Genomic DNA, 18,367 nt, shown 5'->3' with positions numbered 1-18,367 from the left:
GTAGGTGTAGGCAAACAATGGTCTCACTGTTCCTCGTGTGAAAAACGTGAACAAAAGGAATAAGACATACACGAGGAATGAAGGAGAAGGAATGAGATAGGTTTATATGTGCTGTATTTTTTCCCCTTTGCGGCAGCTTCCCTTTTCACATTGGGCAAAGCCTTTCAGCGTGGTTTTGTAAATCAAAAGCCGTCTGAATCATCGAAGAAAGAAAAAAGAGAAGACGCACAGTCAGGCATTTTTTAATTATTATCTTTGCATGTAAAGACAATGGATGTTGACTGTGACAAACTCTGTTGGCATGATGTTTGAAGTTTTAGCACATTTTAGCTGCAATGACTTGTGCAACTTCTATGTAATCCAGATGCAGACACGCATTTGTAAAGTCGCTGTTTTGGACTGACCTCGGTCAACAGCGGCCATCCCCGAGCTATGACACTAAAGGATTATGTCTGAATTAGCTAAGTAGCCGGCATGAAACAGAAGTGGATGCAGAATGTGCTGCTTGCACCCACATCACAGCCCGAAGGCGACATTTGTCCCTTTTGTGTTCTCACAGATACTGTGTCATTGTTAGTTCTTGCCATGTTGGTGTCATTCGCCATGGTGTTTAGCCTCCTGACAGAAAACAAGGTGCCGTCACAGCAGAAAACTGTGTCACCTCATTGCTTTAAACTAAGTCAAAGCAACATCTCTTAATTGTTTTAGATTTGAATCATTTTAGGTTCACACAGTTTTTGCCCCGCTTGATTGGATAGTTAACTGTGACATCTGTGTTATAGATATGACAAACAATGCAACTTCACCCCCATGTGTCATCATTGCACCATGTAAATTAACATTTAAGGTCTTGCCTGAGGAGGTCCACTCAAGGACACCACAAAAATACAACAGTTGACTGTTGCCAAAACCAAACTATAACCACTGGACCCCTCTGTAACCCTGCACGCTATTCGAGCCAGATGTGATACATTTTTTTCCACATATATGCTGGGATGTGAAAGGGGGTCAAGGGAGGTTTAAAAAGAGATTTTCTCTTACTGTAAAAATCCACTCCTACTCTCCCATACAAATCAATCCCTTCACTGTGCTGTGGCAGACATAAAGCTTTGGACTGTAAAGTTTTTTTTCCTCCTTCTTCCTTTTTTTGTTGTAAACTCTGGCTCCTTGAAGTGACATATTCAACAAGGAGAGATTTGATAAGACAAAGTATAGATGAGATGAAACGGGACAGAGCAGGAGGAAGGAGGGAGATGGAGAGAGAAAAACAGCTAACAGAAATAAACAGGGTTTGTGTTTGAGTCCAACCGTCATTTGAATTTTACACAAACTTTTGAGATGCTGCAAATATTTAACCCTGTTATTATTATTTCTCCCCAAAATGTGCAATACATTACTTAGACTACAAAGTGTGATTATATGGAAACTGCAGATTACTGAGTGAGAGCCAAAGAAGTGAGTGCACAGAAAGCTAAAAGGTACAAAGACAGAGAGTCAGTGTATTAAAGTTCACTTTGGGGATCTTATTTCGGTTACCGGGTCTTTGTGGTCTGTTAAAAGCTTAAAAACAGAGCGGTGCTGAAAACAGACACCCAGCGTTTAGCTCACACCACGAAACCTGAGGCTTAATTGCCTTTCAATTAGAGGAACTAATAGGTGTGCATGTGTGTGTCTGTGTGTGGTGAGGCAATTACAAAGAAAGCTCCAAAGCTTTCTCAGCATTCACGAAAATAGGTATTAATGAGAGGCTAACAACTCTCTCTCTCTCTCTCTCTCTCTCACACACACACACAAAGGACGCAGTCTTCGCTTTGAGTGTGTGTCTGTGCATGTGTATGTGTAGGCTGCTGATTTCTATTAAGCCATTAGTGAGATTCAAGTGCTAATTACCACCCACAAGAACCCACGTTTGCCATTTTCACACATGTGCACACGCACGCACACTTGCTTTATGTACAGATCTTTAAAATCTTTAATCAACCACATTTCAACATCATTAATATCAAATTACTTGGAAAAGAATGAAGTAATGACTGTCCCGGCCCTATGAGATCCACAACGTGGATTTCTAAATTATATGCATTAGCTAATTGAATCATTATGTAATGGCGTTATGGTGCAGTTTATGTGATGCTTTCTTAACGCTTCTGCTTCATGAGACATTTGGCTTTAACAGAAAAGTCTTGGAAGAGAATGAAAGACATCAATCAAAGAGCAACGATTTGGATTTGATCTTGTGTGGCTTTTAACGAGCGAGTGGCACACAACACAAAGACCGAGCGTAAGACGCATGGAATGCTGCACAGACCACAATCCCTGACGCTGATAATTCCACAGTTAGAGGTGCGTGACGCAGCGGAAAAACAAGCATCAATGCACCGCTAGTAGATTTGGTAAGGATAAACATTAGTCTCAACCAAATCCTGTCACCTGGTATCCATCTCTCTGAAGCTAATGTGCTTCTTGTCATGGAGCTTTGATAGGTTTTTGATGGAGAGAACAGTCTGCAGAGGTTCAATTTCCACAGTGAAGCAGATCTGTTTCCTCTTGGAAGACAAAAACATCTTCCGCAAGGACACTGATGCCATCGTTGGGAAAGAGCTGAGTCACTGTGAATGAATATGGGCTCATTTTGCTTTGAAGGAATTAAACAGTGTGGCTCTTGGGGAGCAGCTTGTAAGAAAAGGTCAATGATCTGAGGAAAAGATTAGTAATATGCATTTTTCTTGTTCTTGTTTGCTCTGGTATTGCTCCAGGAAGCAAGAAGTTAGAATATACAATCACTTCTTTGTACCAGAGTGATTAAAAAAGCCTTGTAAACTTTCCACTTCTGCCATTTCTTGTTCTTGTCAGCTGTGCTTTGACTTGATCTTTATTTTTTGTGAACTCTTCCCACGATCCTTGTGTCTGCGTAGCCAGAAAGCCATGCAAACGACACCAGAGCAGGACCATAAATTCAGCCACAGGCAGAGAGAAACCTGTTACCAATCTTCATCATCATTTGAAGATACAGCAGCCAAAGTGTCCAATCATTGCTTTATGGCTCCCAATAACACTTCTGCACCGGATGTCAGTAACAGGTTTATAGGGGTACAGCTGAGTCATATCTTAGTTTAGACCAATTATAGAGAAACATATTTTCGATGTGCAGACTTCTGAACGGTAGGTTGTTGTTGTTTCATCCTGTCTGTTTCAGTTTAGTTTTAAAGCTGTAGAGAGCTCGTAATACTCGTAATATAGAAAGATATGGATCCACTTACTTTGTTGGCATTCTCTGTGTTTTGACAGTTAGCAGTAGCACAGTTATGTTCATTTAATGAATAAAATTAACTGAACTTAGAGGAATACATTGGAAGCTACAACAAAGTCATGGTAGCATGTGTTAATTTCAAGAATGAAATGAACAAAGCTGAAAATGAAGAAGAAAAACAATGTGCTGACAGCTCTGACATTTATATATATTTTTTGATTTATGCATTCAGCTAGCTAGCATCTAATTAAGTCTGATTCACATCCACAGCTAATTTATTCTGTCAAAAGAATTTTAGTTCATAAAGATAACACTCTGTTTACATGAAAACATTTTTGTTTTGATTAGCATCCTCGTTTACTCCTTATCGTGTTAATTTGAAAATGATTATAAATCATGTGCAATCACAACATGTTTTCTGTGATGAGCGGAAGGTTGCGTTTTACATCGCTTCAACGTCATGTTCTGTGCATTTAAACATACTGTTCTCTGCTGCTTTAAATCACTTGATTCATCCCTATCACGACAGCTGCCTTGTAGTTTCATAACCTGTGTTCATCAAGAGATAAACTGATTGCAACATACAACGAGAATTTCTCTCGCAAAGAGCTGATTGTGGTACCAATACAATTCTATTTTTTTTTATTTAGTTAGAAACATTCTTGTACATTAAATACTGAATCCATAGTTTTTGGGCACAGTGTAACAACAGCTGCTGCTGCTGCTGTCGACATCTTGCTTTTATAAAACAAGACAAGAAATTTATAGAAGAAAAAATCATAACGGCAACATAAACAAAGGCGATAATGGGGTGAATGTTTCAGCAGGGTGCATCACTCTGTTGTTCCTGATTTGGCCTTTAATTTCATAAGGAAATCCTTCAGGGTGAAAAGAAGTTAATGACTCAACCAATCAACTCTCTCTGCTCTTCCAAATGAGCAACCAGAATAGACAGTAAAACAACGGGCGAGCTGATGAGATGCAGTTAAGCTCGAGGCAAGACAATGCAGTTCCAATTAGCCTGCTGACCACCGTTTATTGGCTATTGGTTTGCATGGGAATGCCCTCTTCAGGCTTAAACTTTGTGTCCGAGTCCCTTTATTTCTGACATTGGGACTGTCTGTAAATACCTTGCAGTGACAACTGTGTTCCAATTGTCTTGGTAATCATTTAAACATAAATCCTTATGAATGTGGTTGAGAAATTAATCTTTAATTAAACAACAATCAAATTCTTCCTCTCTATCTCGCCCTGTCCTTCTTTCACTCTGCTATTGTTTCTTATTGTTTTTCTTTCTATATTTTCCTCTGCTTCGGCTCGCTACATCTGTCCCTTTTATTCCTTTCCTGTTTCAGTTTTCTGCCACAGTCCAGTAGGATCCATTGTGGCAAAATATAGCTTTGCAATACAGCTCCAGAATGACACTGTAATTACTGCAGTAGACTTAAAACCACAAAACATGAGCAGAGCCTCACAGGTTTGCTTCATTTTCATTTTTGTTTATCCAGTTTTTTCTTTTATCTCTCACTCGGAAAAATGGCTCCTCAGATGCAGCCAGATATTTCTCTCACGCGGCTATCAAACAGCCCCATTATTGTTTGCTATGTACACGCTCGCATATGGTTTAAGGGATTGAAGTACTTCAAAAACAAGTCATTGAGGACATCTGTAGAGGTTTAGAGTTCACAGTCAGACACAATCTACATCACAAGAGATTCATGACACTGTCACTGTATCCTTTAATCAGAGAGCTAGGCAAAGATAAGACAGATGAGTGTGATGGCGGGGTGGGGGTGGGGTCATGTCAAGACTAACACAGAAAGAAAAAGGGACTAGTCAAGAAAATATTCTACTCATTGTAAGAATAGAAATACAAAATTACACAGCTGCTGGGTTAGAAATGGAAAAGGGAGTAAACTTTGAGGAATGCATTAAAAAAAAGCAAGAAAAACTGAAACTTTGTGCCTCTCGCTCTATCTGACTCGGTTTCTTTGTGTGTGTGTGGTTTCTTTTCTCCCCCCCACTAAATGAGGAGGAGAAAGAGAGACAGGGCAGGAAACGGTGGCGTCTGGAATCGATTTGAGGCTAAAGGAAAAATAAAATACTTTGGATTCTTAAAGGCTTGAGGAGCAGGGACAGATGACCGCAAAGAAATGAAGAAAGGTAGGAGAGAGAGAAGAGGCCACATAACCACAAGTTTAAAAAGAAACCCAACATAAAATAAGGGGATACAAAGCTAGCATAAAGGATTTAGACCACTGCAAAAGATCTCTGAGCTCACCATAAGTATAGTGGAAGAAAAACTTGTGTTGTGTTTTTAAAGCACAACAACACAAAGAGTTATACAAGACATTTGGAGAACTGTGATTTACACTCGTGTCTCCCAAAAAGTTGATTCTGTTCAGTGAAAGAAACATTTGTCACTCTTCCAAGTGACTTCTTCAACAAATCTCCAACTTTGACAAGTTGGTGGTAGTGATAGAGTGCGATCGAGTCAAAAAGAATAGAATAGAATAGAATTCAACTTTATTGTCATTGCACATGCACAGGTACAGGGCAACGAAATGCAGTTTGCATCCATCCAGAAGTGCTTTAGTGATATAGATATATTACAATATATATTAGCAATAATATAGATATGTGAGTATATTACAGAAATGGGTCTATTATGGTATGTTATAATGTACACGGTATGAAGTATGTTGTGAATATTCTATAACTATAAGTATGTACAGGCTGTAGTGAGTACAAGCTATGTACAGGATATGAACAGGATATAAATATGAATGGGTATGTCCTAGGTTCTGTCACAGACTCCCGCAGCCGGGAAAGAAACATTAAAGGGTAAAATTGCTTCTGATATTAAGGAAACAGTAGAGGAAATATTTTATATGCACACACACATGTTTAGGACACGGTATATAACTTGTGTGAAGGGAGTGAGGGTGAAGGTTGAATGGGAGAGACTGCGAGTAACCTGAGACATTGCTGCAGTGCCTTGAGATTCACTTTAAAACCCATTTCACACTACAGCTGTAAAACTGTTTATTTTCTATCCAATTTCAACAGCAGTGTGTAAGCATCCAGCTCTTTACTGTGACAGCTTCTGTGATCCACACACATGCTGAGGTTTGTTTTGTGACAGGAGGATACAAACCGAGCTGAACAGGTGACAATGCAAAATGGAAAATAATAAACAATAATGATGAAATTTAAGGTAATCTTAAAGATAACTGTGCGCACGTCTTTGCAATAACTACTCTGCAATATTACTTTGAGTAGCTATAATGCATAATTTCATAGTTTCTGTATATTTCTTTTGAATTTTTCAGTAAGCAATCGTCAGTAAAGCTTGATCAATTTATCATCCAAAATTAGCTATTTGATGACCTCTTTAGATTGGTATTTATAACGGGTAATAAATCAAATTAAAAAATAAATAAAAGAAGAAGACAGGAGAAACACCATTCAACCATGCAGTGAGTTTATTTCGTCGACTAGAGGGCAGTCTTTGATGTTGATACATGCTTGGAATGACACAAACACAGCCATTGGCTGATCCGAGCAGAGCTGGTCAGATCATAACTAAGTAAATAAATTAATGCACATAATAATTTTAGGGAAAAACGTTTATGTTTTGTATGTTGAAAGAAACAAATACTGGTATCGGGCTTAAAAATATTTCACAAGTAAGGACAATCTGTTTTTTTGTAGTTTGGATAATCATTTATCATGAATAACACAATCAATGAGTTCGACTGGTAAAACTTTATCATTTTTTGAATGTGTGTTTTTAGTGGTACTGCATTATAACTCAACCTTAATTTTATATGTATACAGCTGAAGCTGTGAATCGGTACACTGCAGAGGACTACCGAAGCCGCCATTAACAGATCAGCAGGAAGCTAATTTATCTTATTAACAATGCTCGTTAAAGCGACCACAGCAATGAGTGCTGTTGTGTGTTATTGGCCCCGTGCAACAGTTACACAGCTGCCAAACAGTCGCAAATGGAGAACAAAGAGGCAGGTGAAAAGAACTAATACCGGCTTCAAGTCCACGAGAATCAAGTAGCATTATGAGGAAACAAATAATGCATAATGGTAAGAGAGAGAAATGAAAAGATCAAGTGAAATTGCCGAGCAGTAGGGAGGAAAAAAAAAGAGGAAGAAAGAGAGCAACTGAGAGGGATTTGTGTCCAGCTAGGTTAGCCATGTGTGCTAGTGCTTTGGCAAGCTCAACGAGTGTTCCAGCATGATGAATAGAGACTAAAGATATTAGAATATGAGACAGAAAGAGAGAGATATCAAAGGGAGCCTGAGAGGATAGAAGGTGGAAATCCTCTTTTTTTCCATTCTTCCCCAAAGAGAAATGAGAGAGTTAATCCTCGGGGGCTTACATTTGTTTTTTTTTTTCCCTCTCTATCTCTCTGTATTTCTGTATCTCTGCCTCCTGACATTTTCTTTGCTCCCTCCTGATTTTCACTTTGCCTCAATCTCATTCTCTGCTTGTAGTTCTCAGCTCTGTCTCTGTTAACAGTCATCCATATTTGCATCTCTTCTTCCAGTCTTCCATATTCTTCTGTTGTTGAATTCCTCATTTCCCTGGATCCCTGTCTTTCTCTCTCTCATCCTTCTCTCTTCCCCTCCATCTCTCCGATTCCGTCCGGGATTTATGGGTTTATGATGCACGGTTTTGCACACATTTATCTGCTCATTCTTTCTGTTTCTTCTCACTCTTTTTTTTTCTTTTCTTTCTTTTTTTTTCTTTTTTTGCTCAGTTGTGTTTTGAGATGTGTGTTGATGCTTATAGGATATTTACATTCGATCTCTGCATGGTGTGCAGTGAAATGTAGTGACAGAACAAGAGAAAGAAACCGAGCAATGAAATGCAGAGCTGAACAGCTCAATGAAGAGCTGTGCAAGTTGAAACAGTTGTAACAGAGCAGTGAATACAAATTCAGGACACAATAAAATAGATAAATGCCAAAGCGAAGTAGAATGGAATTAAAATGAAAAGCCATCTAAGGTCTGTATTTAAGGGATCAGGAAAAATCTATTTATCTGTCATTTAAAATCTAAATCATAAAACTATGCCTCTGTCCGTCTGCCCATCCCATTTGAGCCACACGTAATGGGCGATCTATGTTTTAAAAGCAATAAAAAAAACAAAAAAACACGACATTTGGGTCATAAGGTATTGTTTTTTTTTCGCTCGTTCTCGCGACAATCCAGTGCAGGTGGCTTTGTGATGGAAGGCTTGGTTGATCAAGCCGAGCCTGTAATCTCATATTGAAGGATAACTCCATTTCTTGCATCCTTTGAGCACCTAAAAGCAATTTCCCTCTCTTCCGAAATGCCATTTTCTCCTGATATTAGATCCCTTAAGCTTCAAAATTAAACATTGTTACCTGATGCAGTGTTCCCAAAGCTTTGATGATTGCATCATCACCTGTGTCACTATTTTATAAGCAATCATCAGTTGTCTGATTTTTCTCACAAAATCACACTGCAACAAAGAGGAACACCCCACTGCTCCTCAGTAAGAATTAGTAGGCACGCATTATTTGACCAACAAAGCTCTTTCTGTTTTTGTGTCTCAGCAAGCTCTCACACAGCCTTTATTATTTCACAAGATTATAGACAAGCAGGATTCATATTTTAAGGAACATTTATAGCTGAAAATGCTTAGTGGCTGAAACTGCAGAAATCACATAACAAGTCTGCTGTGTCACTGGGAAAAAAATGTCATAAATTGAAATGAGCAATTATGCCATTTGCTGAATAAATCAATTCACACACTCGTTTCATCATTTGTCACTTAGAGTGTCATCTAAAGGGGATAAAAAGCCCTCTCACTCTGTTCTAAAGCTGAGAAAGTCTGTCTCCAGGACTTCTGATACATCTTCATCAAGCTTGTTTTCAGCAGTTAAGCTGATGGTGTTATTCAGAACACTCACCAACAGTTTCCATAAAACTCAAACCAAGCAAATCCTCTACCATTACTCAACTCAAACCTTCAGTATTTTGCTATTTTAGTGTGCAATATGGAGCAGCTTGGATAAGGATATTTGATTTTGAACTTTTAGTTATTAGTACCAGTCAAAAGTAGATTTCAGGTGTTTACTCACTACTTACTCACATCTCAAACTGTCACTGTTGCAGCTCAGTAGATCTCGGGAATAATTTATTTGCACGCTAGCTGTTTGTGTTTTTCTGCAGGCTGGAATAGGGGTGTGTCTTTAAACTCTTCAGGTTTAGTATTTTATTGATGTGTGATTTTCTATATCTGGTTCTCAATCAGTCAGACAGCTGGATAATCAATACTGGTAGAGGACATTAAAACTCTGCGTGTGTGTGTTTGTGTAAATCCGTGGAAAGAAATCTCCTTGTCCCGAATTCCTGCTTCTTATCTGTCCTCCCAGACCCCCATCAGTGTCACATTTTAAAGATATATGAGCCTGATAGTTAATGAGTTTTAACAGCATTTTGCAGCTCTACTTTACACTCCCGGGAATGGCTTATCAGTACTGGGTTACACCTACCGCTGACTCTATGCTCACTGTGTTAACATTTATATTTTTCTCTGTTAAGAGCACAGTTTGTCTAACTTGTATGGCTTCTTTTAAAAGCAATATGTTAAGACTTTCCTTCAATCACACATTTGAGCTCTTTTGAGGAAAAAGGGAAATAATACATAATAATAATTGAATTAATCAGATGTCAGATGTGCAGCTTCTGGTTGTTTTTGGGTGGTAGATCCTTGTATTTGTTGGGAGACATAATTCTCTTTGAATGATCATGAGCTCATGGCTTTTAAGATCATCCAGATCAAATGTCTATTATACCCAAATGCACAACTCGTATAGCAAAAATGCTGAGAAGTGCAATCATGAGCCCACTGGTGCACTTTGTGTATTGTAAACAGCAAATCAGATCATTACTTGATCAGAAAACATTATCAATACATTGCGATGTAGATGTTTTGCTAGCCGGTCGTCACGGCAAAGCTACGAGAGCGTCTCTCAGCATGGGCCCGAAAAAAGTTCTGTCAGCCGAGGAAGGAGACGATATTAAGAAGTCGCTGGAGTTTATGACAGAGGAGATTTCTACTGTCAAACTGCAGCAGAAAGCCATCCTGGACCTGGTCGAGGAAGTTAAGGCTCTCCGCATCCAGAACGCCGAGAAGGATCGGCGGCTGGCGTACCTGGAGAACAGAGTGGCGGATTTGGAGCAGTACACCCGGATGAACGATGTTATCATCACGGGGCTTCGCATCAAACCCCGGTCATACGCCCGGGCGGTCGCCACTGACAATGTAGGAGGGCCAGGAGAGGAAGATGTCAACTCCACGGAGCATCAAGTGGTTACCTTTCTACGGTCCAAAGGTGTGGAAGTGGATTATAACAACATTGAGGCTTGCCACCCTCTACCCCGAAAAAATGACAGTAACAAACCAGCCATCATTGTGAGATTTGCAAACAGAAAACAGAAAACAGCACTGTTAAAACAAGGAAGGAAACTGAAAGGATCCGATGTCTTCATGAACGAACATCTGATAAAAAGAAATGCGGACATTGCCAGGAAAGCACGTTACTTGAAGAAACAGGGAAAAATTCAAAATACATGGACCACCAACTGCAAAGTATTCATTAAACTCAATGGAACACCGGAACAAGCCAAAGTGTTGGTCATCAGAAATATGGAAGAGCTGGACAAATACTGAGGTCAACTTACTCTGGAGGTATGAATACACATGTGACGTGACACACAACACAACACATGGCACAGTCCAAAAGAACTTCATCTGCATCCGGCAACAATATCAACATGACTCATTGGAATTCTCTTTATGATAATCTGGAACTGAGAACATTTCGATACACAGACCATAATGTTCTAGACTTAGAAAAGGATATAGACCCGGAAAATAATTTCTTCTACAACATCAGCTGTAACTGCTGCTACTTCACTGATGAACAGTTTAAGCACACCATCAACACGGAAAATAAATTATCAATAATCCATTTTAATAGCAGAAGTCTGTATGCCAACTTCAACAATATAAAGGAATATCTAAATGAGTTGACAAATCCATTTGGAATTATTGCCATTTCTGAAACATGGATCAATGCGGAGAAAGGAATGGACTTTGGACTGGAGGGATATGAAGTGAATTTTGTAAATAGAAGGAACAAGAGTGGAGGGGGAGTAGCTGTGTATGTGGATAAAAACCTAAACTACAAGGTGGTAGAAAGTATGACAACTGTAATTGATAATTTACTAGAATGTATAACAATTGAAATTTATAAGGAAAAAGAAAAAAATGTAATAATTAGCTGTATATATAGAACACCTGGCTCTAGTATTCAAGTATTTAATGACTTCATAGAGGAAATATTCTCTAAAACAAATCAAAAAGTTATGTTTATCTGTGGTGATTTTAATATTGACCTGTTGAATCCAAAAAAGCATAAAATGACCGACGAATTCCTAAACACTATGTACAGTTTGAGTTTACATCCTAAAATAACCAGGCCTAGCAGAATTACACCACATTGTGCCACCTTACTTGACAATATTTTCACTAACAATATGGAAAACAACATTGTGAGCGGAATATTAATTAATGACATCAGTGATCACCTACCAGTTTTTGCAGTTTATGACACTAATTATAAGAAAAATCAGCATGAAGAACAACTGAGATACAGACGTGTAAGGACAGAAGAAACTATGACTGCATTTAAGAACGATCTATTAAATCAGGACTGGGACAAGGTGTACAAAGAAGCTGATATTGATATTGCATATGGCATATTTTTAAGAATATTCATGGAGTTGTACGATAAAAACTGTCCAACAATAAAATACAACAGAAAGCACAAATATTCAGATAGACCATGGCTCACTAAGGGTTTACAAAATGCATGTAAAAAGAAAAATACACTCTATAGGGAATACCTAAAACAAAGAACAAAAGAAGCTGAAAATAAATATAAAAAATACAAAAATAAGTTGACCAATATTATACGTGTATGTAGAAAGGAGTATTATAGTAAAATATTGAACAACAATAAACATAATATGAAAGGAATATGGGATGTTTTAAACGGTATCATTAAAAATAATTCTGGACAACAAAGTTATCCACAATACTTTATCGATAATGGCAATATTATGGAAAACACTGCTGATAAGGTCAACAGCTTTAATCATTATTTTGTAAATATTGGACCAAAACTGGCAGAACAAATTCCTGAGTCACTGCCATCAGTAGAATGTAGTGAAAACCTGATTGATAGGAACCCTAACTCAATGTTCCTCACATCAGTGGAGGAAAAAGAAATAATTGACATTGTACACATGTGTAAATATAAAACATCCACTGATTGTAATGATATTGACATGAAAATCGTCAAGAAGGTCATTGAAGGAATTGTAGGACCTCTAACATATATTTGCAACTTATCATTTCAGACGGGAAAAGTGCCAAACAAAATGAAAATAGCTAAAGTTGTGCCGCTGTATAAAACCGGGGATAGACGCCACTTCACAAATTACAGGCCTGTTTCTTTACTACCACAATTCTCCAAAATCCTAGAAAACCTGTTTAATAAACGATTACACAAATTCTTAGATAAATATAAATTACTCTCTGACAGTCAATATGGATTCAGATCAAAAAGATCAACATCTCTGGCATTAATCGAATCAATTGAGGAGATTACGAATGCTATAGATCAGAAACAGTATGCAGCTGGAGTATTTCTGGATCTCAAGAAAGCATTCGACACAATCAATCATGACATATTAATTAATAAACTGGAACGGTATGGGATTAGGGGGGTTGTACTGCAATGGGTGAAAAATTATTTAAGTGACCGGAAACAATTTGTGAAGCTGGGTGTCCATTCCTCATCATGCTTGGACATTGCTTGTGGTGTTCCACAAGGCTCTGTACTGGGTCCAAAATTATTTATTATTTATATAAATGATATTTGTAAGGCATCTGATATATTAAAATTAGTATTATTTGCAGATGACACAAATATTTTTTGTTCTGGGGGGAATCTAAAGGAGCTGCTGGATACAATTACTTCAGAAATGTGCAAAATTAAAAAATGGTTTAACAGGAACAAACTATCGCTAAATCTAAGTAAAACTAAAATTATCTTATTTGGGAATTCCCTTAGAAATGCACAAGTGCAGATTCATGTAGATGGTGTGGAAATTGAAAGAGTACTTGAACATAAGTTTCTTGGTGTGATTATAGATGATAAATTAAACTGGAAGTCTCATATAAATCATATACATAACAAAATTTCAAGAAGTGTCTCAATCTTGAGTAAAGTAAAACACATTCTGGACCACAAATCACTCCACATTCTCTATTGTTCCCTGATTGCACCGTATTTGAATTACTGTGCAGAGGTTTGGGGCAATACTTACAAATGTTCGCTATCATCAATCTTTATATTACAAAAAAGGGCCATAAGGATAATCCATAAAACTGGTTACAGAGATCATACAAATCCACTATTCTTAAAATCAAAAATTCTAAAATTCACAAATCTGGTTCATTTTCTCACAGCACAAATTATATATAAAGCAATAAATAACCTGCTTCCTGACAATATTCTAAAAATGTTTTCTAAAAGGGAACAGGGATACAATTTGAGGGGGGAATTAAATTTAAAACATCCTCGTATCCGTACAACATTAAAAAGTTTTTGCATCTCTGTGTGTGGAGTGAAGCTGTGGAACAGACTAAGTAAAGATATGAAGCAATGTCCAAGCATGGCGCAGTTTAAAAAGCGGTTTAAGGATATGGTTTTTACAGGGTACAGGGAAAAGGTAGAGATTTGATAGGGTGTTCTTGTCTAATATTTTCATGTGTGTGCGCATGCACGGGTTTGTTGGTATGGGTATATATGTATGTGTATATGTATGTATGTATGTATGTATGTATATATATATATGTGTATGTGTGTATATATATATATATATATGTATATATATATATGTGTATGTGTGTGTATGTATGTGTGTATATATATATATATATATATATATATATATATATATTAAATATATATAAAATTGTAGGTTGTGTATCCTTCAGGTGTTAATGGGGTTATTGAAAATGTGTATATGTGCGTATGTGTGTATATACGTAGGTATGGATAGATAGAAACATATATGTGTATATATTAAAAAAAAAAAAAAAAAAAAAAAAAAATTACACATAACATATAATGTAATTACAAGGAGGTATTTCTGTAGTCTATTGATACTAGATAGTGGAAAAGGGGTGGGATTAAATAAGCTTATGCTTCTTCCTGCTCCTTTTTGAACATGGACGTTATTTGGAGTTGTGGTTGCACGTTGCTCGTTTTCCTTTTGTTTGCTTTGTTCATTTGTCTCTTTTAATTCTATTTTTTTTTTTATACTTTTTCAACATGTTCAAAATAAAGATTCAATCAATCAATCAATTACGCTATTGTTTTGAAGGAATTCCCACTTCAATATTTCATTTTGGGATTGTTACACTGTCACTGGACCTCATCTGCAATGATGCTGTTGTAAGCATTATAGTTTGTTAGTTTCTGCTTGAAAAATATGCATTTGAGTCAAAGAATGCGCTTCGTGTAAACAAAGCCAAAGTATACATCAACAGCTTAGACTCTCATGAGAAATCCCAACTAATACTTGAAACTACAACGTGTCTCATTGAACCTAAAACAGTTGTGCTGACGATTGTGCAGCAGAAGTTTGCAGCTCTGCTGCCTGACAAGATTAATTCTCCCAAGCCTCAAGCCTTTGGATGAGGCAAAGCTCTGTGGCTGCACTGGCGGTAAGCTGAAATAGAGTGTAATTTAGAAACTATCTCCCCGTATCATAAAAAAGCAAAACGAGTGAAGAGGGAAAATGAATGCTAGTCCTAATGTCCTGCTTTCTCTCTGTGTGAAACTGGTATGGAATGAGAAAAAAAAAAAGCAACTGAAAAAAATAGCCCAGGGCAGCCACATGCGTGGACATATAGCCATATAAAAACAGAATAAATTAGTTTTTTTCTTTTAGAAGGAATAGGCTAAGAGAGAGAGAGAGCGAGCGAGTAAAAGAGACCTGCGTGTGGCCTGAGAATCTTTCAGATACACGTTTTAGTGCAATTTCAGGTTTTTTTTATTTTATAATGCTGAGGCACACATTGTGAGAACCCTGTCAATAAATTGTCATAGTGACAGAAGAGGTCATCTGGATATGTGTCTTCTATTATAGAAAGTGTGCTCAGATGCTGATTTAGAGGTCAAAAGGTTAAACATCCAATCAGCGCACAGCATAGCTAAAACCTTTTGAAATCAAGGCTCATAATGAGTTACGAGCATAATCAATAGTTGTGACTGGAGACACCGTTCATTGGAAGCCACAAAGCAAATTTAAGCAGATTGAGATGAAGGAAAAAATTTATGTCCAGTTTTAAAACCCATACAGACCCTGTGGTCCAGAACAATTGGTTTATCAAATTTAACTTTTGAAATTTATCGTTTTCCTTAAAAAAAACCCCAAATAGGCCTTTTTTACCCTGAATATGTAAATGTTTTTAAGCCATCAGGCTTCTCAAATTGCTTGCCCTTCATCATCCATGGCATCTCAGTTCTTTTAGGCTTCATCAAATAATTCAAGCATTTGTTTTTATTGTTTTTGGGTCCTTCTGCATATTTCTCTTTTTCCCGTCTGCAGCCTGCAATTGAATGATTAGACTGTGCCATTCTGGAATCGGCTTGTCAGCCTGCTAGCCACAGATAAGCACATTCACGATCGATTAGATCTGCCTTTAATCTATTCAACTTTTTCCAGGCAAATAGAAAAATGCTTAGTATGGAAGATGTGAGGTGTGCGATACAGTGACTTTCAGAACATGTGCCCAAAGGGCAAATGCATTGTAAGCTACATTTTCAGGCATGAGATCACATTAAATATGAATTTTTACAAGTTCTCCTTAACAAGCTGCTGAAGGCAAATACAAGCTAAACATTTTTGAATAATTTTCTACTAATCATGAAGGATGGGGATCATTACTGAGAGAGATGGAGGCAAAACTGCAAAATGTCTAAATGAAAGAAAGAAAAGAAGATGGGAAGGGTGGAAAATTAATGGAAGAGCGCCAGTTAAATGTAATGCTAAACAGGCTAGTGGGGCTGATGTCTTAATGGCACTCTACAGGCCTTTTGTTTTAACACACAAACACACAGACGTACACAATAGAGAAATAAATGTCAGGACGCACCTTTAGCTCATCACTGTGTTGAATACAAAGGCTTTGTTTCCCGTTAAGTGACAGAGATCTGCCAAAGAAGAGAGAGAGAAAATTTACATTATTAAGATGTAAGACCCGCCATTTACCGGAGAGAAAGGAGCTGAAAGACATTACATATTATATTGCCATGATGTAATTAGATATGTTTTCATTAGCTGTGCTGCATATTTCATCACATTGTGCATCAACGTATAGCTCAGGAGAAAGAAAAAGAGGATGCACATCAGAATACTGATGAGAAAAAAGGCAGAGAAGAAATACAGAAGTAAGAAGTTGAACTTGTACATTTAAAAGCATGATGAAGCATAACCCAAAATAGTCGTTATTAATTTAAGCGCTCCACAAACAAACTTCTCCTAATCTTTACATGCTGAGAGTTTATTGCTGTTGCCCTTAATATATCCTGAAATATACTGCAACTTGTGGCTACACATGGATGGAACGAGTAAGCGTAAATTAAACATGCAATTCAGTTGCTGACTTAGCCACTTCTGTTCTAAACCATTGCCTGTATGTACAGTGCACCAGCCTGCAGCTGGTTTATGCATTAGGGTTAGTATTCCTAAAACTTTGACCATAAAGTGTGATGTATGAGCACAGAGCAGACACACTGCACTTGCCTAACATTACAAACGAGTAACCAAGATCACTCAGTTCAGGTTTTACAGTTGTGTTCGTGAATTATTGCAGTTTATATGCTAAGGGGGAAAAAGGGGGGGGGGAACCACCCGAAAAATGGTTGGACAGCCCAATCTCACTTTAAGGTCATCAAATACTGTAAAAAAAACAAAAACAACAGAAACCCCCACCCCCCAAAAAACCCTCCAAAACAAAACATGGAAGCTTGTGAGGTGTCCTTTGCTGTTGTGCCATTAAACATCCCCTGCGGCAAATGGTGAGCCTGGTCCCATTCCCAGTTTGTTACATATGGGTTTTTGTTCAAGACCTGTGACATTTAAATGCACTGCTTTCAGGTAATTTTTCCAGCTACATGGATCATTTTGTAAAGACGGTTCATTTAAACCAGACCACAGCAAGTGAAAACAACGACAAACACAATGCAAAGCACTAAGCTTCTAAATGTGACAAACTAGTGATTTATGCCACTGCCAACTGTCCTGCCCTTTTATGCAGAATTTGTTGCTCTTTCAAACAACACTGTTAGCTCCCTGCATTCAGTATTGCTGGATCCAAAGCACCGACACCGAATCTTTGTGACTCTCGCAGCTTCTTACACGGCAGCAATATTTGACACCCTGGGATGAAAACACATTGAGATAGGGGCGTGTCTTTGTTACTGTATAACCAGAATAGAGGTCTCCAAGCCCATGGGCTGGACAAAACAAAAATTGCTATGATGCACTAACTGAAAAAAAAACCCAAACTAGTAATGACTTTATTATATATGTACTTATAAGTCTTAGTTGTTTAGCCATAAGCTCGTTTAGCCTGGCTGTTGCTCAGTCTTGTTGCTACAGGCAACTAAGCCCCTTTATTATGGGCCTGTTTCTCTAACAGTTTCCCTCCTCAGAACATTAACCGATAAGTGTTTGACATATTGATTACTATAATGCCGCTATAATGATGTGAAAACATCATCATTGTAGCTTCCATCCATTTGTGCATCAGTCCTCTTCCACGTATCCAATTCATGTTCATAGTTGGGCGTGACCCTATCCCAGCTGTCACTGGACAGGAGGTGGGGCACACCCTGGACAGCTTGGCAATTAATCTATATAGCTAACACAGAGAAACAGACAACAATTCACGCTCACATTCACGCCTAATTTAAAATCA

General features: G+C 37.8%; 1 protein-coding gene across 2 annotated transcripts in view; it reads right to left on the bottom strand.

Moving 5' to 3' along the window:
• cdh11 (cadherin 11, type 2, OB-cadherin (osteoblast)) overlaps nucleotides 1-18,367 on the bottom strand; it is a 95,066-nt gene that overhangs the window by 39,850 nt on the left and 36,849 nt on the right. Inside the window, exon 2 of one of the 2 annotated variants that reach the window (XM_085477066.1) lies at nucleotides 16,541-16,598. The exons of the other annotated variant lie outside the window; for it this stretch is intronic. The gene's annotated coding sequence lies outside the window, so the exon portion shown is untranslated. The remainder of the gene's footprint in view (nucleotides 1-16,540; nucleotides 16,599-18,367) is intronic. 2 annotated transcript variants of the gene reach the window in all.

This window comes from Copadichromis virginalis, linkage group LG13 (assembly GCF_057382275.1).
Source record: "Copadichromis virginalis isolate Kocher_CV1m ecotype Utaka linkage group LG13, C_Virginalis_male_GT1.1, whole genome shotgun sequence".
Taxonomy (NCBI): domain Eukaryota; kingdom Metazoa; phylum Chordata; class Actinopteri; order Cichliformes; family Cichlidae; genus Copadichromis; species Copadichromis virginalis.
This window is presented reverse-complemented; position numbering and strand designations above follow the sequence as displayed.